General features: G+C 36.1%; 1 long non-coding RNA gene across 11 annotated transcripts; it reads right to left on the reverse strand.

Moving 5' to 3' along the window:
• Window positions 1-551: 551 nt before the first annotated feature.
• LOC113319569 lies at window positions 552-5,296 on the reverse strand. Of its 11 annotated transcripts, none has more exons than XR_003345640.1 (8): window positions 5,116-5,296; window positions 4,544-4,995; window positions 4,035-4,232; window positions 2,518-3,378; window positions 2,198-2,292; window positions 1,927-2,004; window positions 1,331-1,516; window positions 552-871 (listed from the first exon to the last, which is right to left on the reverse strand). It is a non-coding gene; the product is annotated as an uncharacterized LOC113319569 (long non-coding RNA). The 11 variants fall into 11 exon arrangements; XR_003345645.1 differs by lacking the exon at window positions 552-871 and having other exon boundaries at window positions 1,146-1,516; window positions 4,544-4,610; window positions 4,948-4,995; XR_003345641.1 differs by lacking the exon at window positions 552-871 and having other exon boundaries at window positions 1,146-1,516; window positions 4,544-4,647; window positions 4,948-4,995.
• Between the last annotated feature and the right edge of the window lie 1,042 nt (window positions 5,297-6,338).

The raw sequence follows: 6,338 nt of genomic DNA on the forward strand, positions 1-6,338 counted from the left end.
TGAAAGCATGTAATATGGTTAAGGAGAATATTATTACGTTTGCCGATATCATCTGTATTCTAGCTTCCTTTTTTTATTTACATCTGAGAATACCTCAAAGGCAGCCGCGCGCCATACTCAAAATATGATCGACGAATTTTACATTTTGCTGAATTGTATAACCCAATGCCCATGGACATGTTTTATTTTTAAGCATGACGTACATTATGTTTGATCCCAACTACACTAGAATGCAAATATCAGACGCAAAGTCTCTCACTCACCCTTAGTCAGTACTGCATCTCACATGGAAACCACTCCCCCTTACATAATGATCCGAAAACCATATGTATTTGTAGTGTGAACTACACATTAATTCTCTCCCTTTTTGTCAATAAAATTGGCATAGGTACGAAAACGGGATCCTAATGAAAATTTCCATAGAGACATTTCATGACCAAAAGTAAGCACATATCAACTTATTTAGATGCAATCATATAGCCGAAGCTAAATGCTTTCATCAAGGAGTTTATAAAGATACAAGATAACTCTTATAATATTCCACAGCCGCACTCCCCACAAAGATTTGGTAATAAAGCACAAGTTCAATTAAGAACTCTCCCCCATAAACTGTCATTCCCGAAAGAACAACAAGAGCGACCTTAATTTCATAAGAAAAGATGAATTTCTATGGACACAAATTACATACGAATATGAATTCGAATCCAAAAATACTCAATTAGATTCACTACACCATTTTTAGCGATTTGTAACGGCAGAGTTCAGTTGCAAAGCACGGTTGCAATAGTTTCAATCTGTATGAAAGTCATTATTGCAAAATTTCGCAACGACTCGGAAGCAATTGCGAATTTTCGGTCGCAACAGTTGAAATCTGTTGCAAGGTAAAATTAGGAGGTCAGAACAGTTACCAACGCAACCGCATAATGTAGTTGCGAAATGTTTGCAACATAAAAAAATAAGTGGTTTTGACCAGTCAAAACCAGGTTTGACCGGCCAAAACAAGGTCAAATTTAGTGTTCCATGTAACAAAATCATCTTAAAGCAAAGTTTCCCTGCAACTTTTTCAGCAAGTACTGAAATTCACTGAAATGCTTCAACTTTTAGAGGCAAAACAAACATGCATAAATTTCTACACCACATAATTGTTTATTATTGAACAAAGAAATCTTCCAATTCAAAAAGAGAAGGCATACATGGGTTTACTCTTCAGTTTATAAGGAATGAGAAAGGATGTAACTAACAGCAAACATAGAGTTATTTCCTAAATTGTTTTGCTTTCAAATAATGACAAGTAACAGCCGAATAAAGAAATCTCAGTAGAGAAACATACGGGTGAGCAGGGAGGGAGTGTCATAGTCCAGTTTCCAGCTGAGATTCCCTCCTAACTCCCAACTATACAAAGGAATCATCCATAATTTATCAATCTAAGATTCCCTCCCAACTAGTTGTAGCCTTCAAGGACCACAAAGCTTTCAGCTGCTTGTACACCTTCCGCAGTATGTTCCTTTTCCAATTCCTGGAAAACAATTCAAAAAGATAGTCAATTCTAAATAACCAAAGCATATAACCATAAGTTTCTAGGAGACACAGGCAGTACATGATCACTTCATACATTGAATTATGAATGCTAACCATCATTGAACTTGGGAAATTCATGAAATCATACAATAAAGAGATCTTCTGTATACCTATGTAAAAGAATGACAAAGAACGACTTGGGCAACATAAATTTTTTAAGTTCCAAGCTGTAGCTAGAAATATACAAATTCTGTGCGTAGTATCAAAAGAATGACAAGTATATAAATATTTCCTAATTTTTCAGAATATGCAAACTCTGCAGTTGTAATGTTAAGCGTAATAACAGTAACAGATACAACTTTAAAGGCACAAGACCTTGAGACAAGTTCAATATCATTCTTTACCTACATGCTCAAACAAGTATAGCTTCTTGTTGCTTCATAACCATCCTTGTAAGTAGTGGGACGTATTGCTCATATTTGCGACCTGCAAATCCCATATAAACCATATAAAGAGGAAAGTCAATCTAAATAGTATATCAGATAACAAAAGCAAGGTTTTTCAGTTCATGAATTTTATCAAATGGTGAAGGCGTACTTAAGAACTTGTGTACCTATAATTTACCACTTCAAAGAAAACAAATATCAAAACATAGAATACGACTAAGACAATGACAAACCTTGTTGAGGTCGTTACTCCAAAGTGCTAGTATCTCTGAGACCTTGTTTGGAAGATAAGACCGCCGCAATCAAAGCAGTTTCAGGAATCCGGTTGCTGCGGGAAAAGACACATTCAGGTTAATCTTTTATGTATTAGATTTAAGCTTTGATCAGAGATGATTCTCAAGTATATCTAGAGAATTTGCACAAAGAACAACATTGTAGGAGTGGCTTTAAGCTTTCTATGGCTGACTGAAAATTACCTATCCACTAACAGCTGGAGATAGTCTTCCACTTTTCCTAGCATGAATAAACGAAGGAAATGAACATTTTTTTTTACCTGTTCTTTGGCAAGAGATGCAAGTGCTTGTATTCCTTCAGCATCTCCAAGTGAATAGTATATAAGCAACAAACCACTCAGATCCTTTGTATTTCGCAAGTTCTTGTATTCTTGCTGCATGAGGCGTTCCCCGAGGTTGAAATTTAAGTTGTCAGTTGCGAGGATTTCCACTAGAGGAAACAACAAGATCAATGTGCTAGACGTCACACGCCTTTCAGAGAAGCCGCTCAATATCTGCAGCAAACAACAAATCACCCATTCACACAAGTTATAGAGGACTCCAGTCCTTTAACTATGATACTTACTCTTTTTTTTTACAATTCTTTGATGTACTGCAGGACATTTGACTGATTATCAGCATCTCCTTCAACTATGTCCACAATGCCACAAGCAACATGAGATAGAAAGAGTTGCATACTTGCATCAGTGAAATTTTTGCTGCAGGACATCTGTAAGTTTTTTGCTGATTCCAATGTGCAACCAAATGGAATTAAGACTTAATAGGGTAGCATTAGGCTGCATTCGAGTGAGTTAAGGAAATGCGCTACCTAATTGAGTGTATTTTATAGTTTTAATTATATAAAAGGTCATGTTGTTGCTGTTAAAACAATGGAAACATTTAAATCAGCTTAATAGGATTGAGTATGTTTATAACAGCCATACACGTACCAGTACTAAATGAGGCGCATGATAATAGAGGCCCGGTACAGGGTCGTATATGATACCTCTATCACATTGACCAGGTATCCAGAAAGAACGGAAATCCAAAGAGTTAACACACCTAGCCATCCAATTGCTTCCCATATTGTTATCACAGGCGCCTCATCTTCGACAGACTCTTCTTCTTTATGCTCCTTCTATCTACAAAGATTACATGTGGCAGATATTAAAAACAGTATCTTCATAGAGTTGTTAGCTATGTTCACTAGCGAAGTCAGACTCCCTTGCGTTGTTTTTCACTGAAAATATGAAAACTTTACCCACAACCATTACAGGCTCTAGTTCATGTATCTGTTTTGCTTAAAATTTCTCTTTAGATTGCGCACTGACATCCCATCATCTCTCAGTTATTCGAGAGAGATACATTACCAAATTAGAGAAGAAACCCATAATCAAGTAGGTAATTCAACCAGTAAACTGAAGAAAACATGATACGAAGAGACTAAAAATCAGTGACAGAGAATGAATGTTACAGAAGACTTCATAGTCTCTAGGCAGTGACATCTCATAAAATATCTATTCACATACTTAAGCTACATATTAGTTGCAATCAAGACTTGAGTCTGAGTGACTGAAAACATAATTTATTGAATGGGTTTGTGATCACCGTCCACATTCAAACCATATAAACATGAAAAACTGCAGACTGGTGCTATTTTCTAGCAAATATCAACAAGTTAGGTCAGAAACTAGAGACAACAAACTGCAAACTAGGATAATTTATATCTCACTGGAAAAGTATGATGAAACATAACTTAGATCAGAAAGAAACATGATACAAAGTCGGAGGAGAATACCGTTAAGTTGTATTATGCTTCCAATTTGTCAAAAATATTTCCCAAAATTCCAGGTTCTAACTCCACAGGAAAAGGCTGCAATAACATCAATTTCTTTATAAAGGTAAAATCAACTACCCCAAAGTACCTTGTGGGTTCGTGAAACGGGTTCGTAGCAAACCCTGCCCTTCCATCGGCAACCACGACCGGACCTGACACCTGTTCAACATTAAATAAGCTAAAATAGAACAACCCAGAGAGCTTAAAATTTTCTATTCAACATCAGGTATCATTACGGCATTTCAATTCAAGCACAAGGAAATTTGGTTTGCAAATCCAGATACTTTTTAAAAACATAACCAAATTTGTGCACTTCACAACACCATAGAGTTAGATTCAAGTTCAATACACTGAAAACTTGTAACAATGCATTCATCAGAATCTTCAAACTATCGAAAACTAACCTCAAGATCTCAAATTATCTAATTCACTGATGCCTGTAAAACCATTAAAAAATTATTAAAGCATACCAGCATCTCTCGTGAGAGTCGTCGCCTCAAACTTTGACCACAACATCATCAGCTCTCACCCATATGCCTGTGAACAATGAGATGCAACAAAACCTAATAGTGACCTGTAAAAGAGCTTTGCCTCGATGAAAAAACTCAAAAGAGACTTGAAACTAAACTTCTCACAAGGGAAACAAACAAAAACCTAACAGTGACCTTGAACACAAAAAAAGATACAAGCAAAGATCTGACTTAAAACTAAAAACCCTTATTTCTCCTTGGAGAAACATTCAATTATACCTAGAAACTGAACCCACCTAATGAAAACTTGAAAGTAATATTAAAACTTTAATACATCATACAGAACGAATTCTAGCAAGAAACTATGATATCTGCACCAAAATTAGTAGTTGCAAGAACAATACCCGAATCTTTTCCATCTTGAACTGAAACTGTCTTTGTATTTGCTAACCCTGCAATACTCAAAATCACCACCAACAACAAATCATTACCAAAATACCTAAAAAAATCTAACCCAACAAACCCAAATCATAAATCAAAATTAGAAGACCAGCTGTGTTGGTTTTTCTTACCAGAGTGTTTGAAGCATCTGATTTTCATTTCCAAACTCTTCGATGAGGAAAGCGTTATTCCTCTTCACGATCTCTCAAATCAAAAACCCTAGTACTGAGAAAATGGGTTTCACACAAGATCAGATTCAATGAAACCCAGAATCGAAAATCAAACCTAAGGGTGAAATCAAGCGAAGCACTTTATCATACTTAAAGAAAATGAGAAGTTTGGGGATTTTCTTAGGGATGGCCATTTACCCCACCCAAATCCATCCCCGTGGGTACCCGTTCCTATTGGGTAGGGTTTTACCCGTACAAACGGGGTTGGGGTTGGGTATGGGTAATACTCGAAATTAATGAAGCGGGAATGAGATTCTAGGTCCCGTCCCATACCCGCCCCGTACATTCCCATTTTAGGATTTATATTTTTATTAATTATTTATATTATATTTAAACTAAGATATTATATTATATTATATTATAAAAGAAAAGGTAAAAGTATAAGATATCATTAATTATTATATTATATTTAAACTAAGAAATTAAATTATATTATATTATAAAAGAAAAGGTAAAAGTATAAGATATCATTAATTATTCATATTTGAGTTTAATGTTATGGGTAACCCGTAAAAAACCCGCCCCGTCCCAGATCAAGCGGGTAATGGAGAGGGTGTGGGTTTTTCTTTTTGAACGGGGCAGTGACTGGGATACAAGATCCCCGCCCCATGACCATCCCTAGATTTTCTTCATCTTTGTGCATAATTCTTAGAGACGAGAGAAGATAGACTGAACCCTAAAACAACTTTATACGTAAAACTCAAAACCCTGAGTCGGAAAATAAATTGGTCATCTTGATTTGGGATTCGTGATCTCTGAAATCACCAAATCGTTCGAATTTCAGACGTGAGAGGAGAGAAGGAGAAGAGAGTAGACACCAGAACGAGAGAGAGAATAAGATTTCTGTTCGAAATAGAATAAGATAAAGATAGGATAAATCTGAGTCAGTTTTGAAGCTGACTGTCTGAATGGGCTGAAACCGAGTCAGCTTGAAAGTGTGGGTAGCCACACTCACGAGTCGCACGCGTATGTCTTCAATCTGTTGCAAATTGTAACAATAGAAAACAATTGCGAGTTTTGTAACTCAGGGAAACTGTTGCAAAATTTTCGCAACTGAAAATTCGCAACGGAGCCTAAGTTGTTGCGACTTTTAGTTACTAATCCTTGAATTTGGTGTAGTGATT

This window comes from Papaver somniferum, chromosome 10, assembly GCF_003573695.1.
Source record: "Papaver somniferum cultivar HN1 chromosome 10, ASM357369v1, whole genome shotgun sequence".
Lineage (NCBI taxonomy): Eukaryota > Viridiplantae > Streptophyta > Magnoliopsida > Ranunculales > Papaveraceae > Papaver > Papaver somniferum.